Source organism: Galleria mellonella, unplaced genomic scaffold, assembly GCF_026898425.1.
Source record: "Galleria mellonella isolate WM207_F2 unplaced genomic scaffold, CSIRO_AGI_GalMel_v1 utg40, whole genome shotgun sequence".
Classification (NCBI taxonomy): domain Eukaryota; kingdom Metazoa; phylum Arthropoda; class Insecta; order Lepidoptera; family Pyralidae; genus Galleria; species Galleria mellonella.
Window position 1 is genome coordinate 11,197 of NW_026442094.1, and position 2,704 is coordinate 13,900.

The window sequence follows — 2,704 nt, forward strand, 5'->3', positions numbered from 1 at the left end:
GATTATAAATTTAAATAGATAAATTAATCTTTACGCTTAAATGCAGTAATATTTGGAATTTAATTACCTAATTATTGCCAGTATTTTTCATAACCTAATTAATCTCTAGCATCTAATGTCGAAATCGAAATATTAAACTAAAAGGGTCGTTTTGTATTTAACCTAATCCCTAAAATCTTGATAATTCTAATAAAATTATTAATAATGTTAGTACATTCATCTTTATCCCAAATAATTGAGACCGTCAGCTAGTTTGACATTCTAAGTTGTAAAAAAAATTAGGTACCTACTTGTATGCCAAACAATTAAAATATTTTTTTTTAATTTTGTGGTCTACAAATCCTCCAGGATTTTATATTTATTTACAGCTTACTTACCTACCAGTAAGGTAACTTCTCACAACTATCTGACGTTACAGTTAGAAGAGCTAGAACTGGTTTTAACATTTATGTGTTATATATGCACGCAGGTAACTAGAATGTCTTGCTTCGAATACCAATGACCTAGACATTGCAAGAGCTAGGTATGAAGTTTTTTTTTTTTCAAATAACTCTATTTAATTGCTAGTGAAATATATTTTTTAATTACTATTTGTTGTAATTATTACCAGAGAGAGTTTACAAAAGTATGTGATAATTGGGTAGTACCTCTATCCAACTATTGTTTTTGCCACTGTACTTGTGTTTACATAGCTATGTTATGGTAGTGAAATTACCCAGTTATTAATCCCATTATTAACAATCCCTTCTCCCCCACCCAATAGCGTTCGTGAATACCTGTTGTATTACTATTTATATGTAAAACTGTTTACTTTTATATAAAGTACCTATAATAATTATCTTGATCAGGATATAAAAACGCCTTTGTTATACAAATTGGTGAGGAAACCTTGGTAACAAACAATATCAGTACTTATCACTAATAGTCCAAATTCTGATTAAATGTAATACCTTTATGTACATAAGAAAATATTATTTTCTATATTATGTATTATATATTTATTATATACACAAGGGAAACGTTCTTTTGCCTCCTATAGCCACTTACCTACTTATGTAGGAGACCTATATTAAGCAGTGAACAATAAACAGCTGATATGGTAATGATTGTGCTAATCCTTCTAATATTATGCTTTTGAAGAGGGCTACGTTTATATAGAAATAACTCCTAAATGTACATTCAATCCTATATATATGATGAAGTAATATACGAATAATAATTCATGTACTCTGGTCCTTCGTAGGTACTATTAAATATCAATATGTTAAGTGATATGTACAGAATGTTTGTAGACGACAAATATTTTCCTGTATGTATCATTAAAAGAAATAAAATAATTGACTAATATGCTTAAGATATCTGTCTATTTTATAATTAGAGCAGATGTTTTACTCAACTTAAAAACTCAAAAATTGTCGATTACATTAAAAAAGAAGTACAGTTTGACCTCTTCATTAACTTATGGAGATTATAGAGTTATTTAGAATGAAAAGGTCATCGTTATTTGGTTGAGGTGCTATGAAAAATTCCCTAGATAATGTAAGCTGATGTAAAATAATAACATTATTTCTTTCGTCCTTTCAACTATCAGTTTTATCACTGTCTATCAATAATAGTCCAGCTAAAGTTTTATTCTTTATTATTGGTTTTATTATGTTATCGAATTACCTATCGTTAGTCCTGAAATTTCTAGAATGTGAACACTTTGAGCTTTGTAAACATACATATATATTACATATGTATAGAAATTTAAGTTTCGAATTCATCCACTAGAGGCCTAGTTACGCTTTCATTACAGACTTATTATACGTAAACGTGAAGGTTGATTGTTGTAACGTAATTTTTTTTGTAAAACTCATATTATAGTTATACAAACTATAGCTTATCTTTATCGATCATTATTTGTAACGGGTATTGTAGATCTTGGAACGCTAAGGATAAGGAGAAAAAATATATTCATTCGATATTATTTATCAGTTTTACATCGAAGGATAGATGACTGGCAGATTCTTGAAAACATAAGGATATTGGTGTCTACACGTATCTCACATGATATTTCGGGTAGGTCACCAACCTCTACTACAGCTACACAAACCACTTTCCCATACGAGACATGCCGCTCACGCACCCACGAATCGTGCATTACACTTGATTGACTTGGGGGTATGCTCATTCGGTATAACAATAATTTAATTTAAGGAAGCACTGTGTGCCCTCACATATTGCGAGTTTCTGGGTGAAGAACTTACTATAGAAATGATCCTATGAAGTAAGGTCTTAACCTCTACTACAGCTACACAAACCACTTTCCCATACGAGACATGCCGCTCACGCACCCACGAATCGTGCATTACACTTGATTGACTTGGGGGTATGCTCATTCGGTATAACAATAATTTAATTTAAGGAAGCACATATTGTCACTGTAGCTTCGCAACACATATACGCAAACATTTTGTTTATCTTCAACTGTTTCCTAAAAACAGCAATCTTGATAATCTTAACACTAGATACAAATACAAACTGGCTTTTCCAAAGTATCGTTTAGAAAAAGTTAATAGGTGTTTTATAGGAATTAAATGTTATAATAAGATACCGAATTGTACGGTGTGGACTGCCGTTCGGTGAGCGTGGACTGTAGGGGCGTTGGTTCAGGCTGGAGTGAAACACAGCGATTACTATTCTGAAGCCTCCGGTACCGTCT

General features: G+C 31.5%; 1 non-coding gene across 1 annotated transcript; it reads right to left on the bottom strand.

Moving 5' to 3' along the window:
* Nucleotides 1–2,204: 2,204 nt before the first annotated feature.
* Nucleotides 2,205–2,279, bottom strand: LOC128201385 (small nucleolar RNA U3). The gene has a single exon (XR_008253223.1). It is a non-coding gene; the product is annotated as a small nucleolar RNA U3 (small nucleolar RNA).
* Nucleotides 2,280–2,704: the final 425 nt, after the last annotated feature.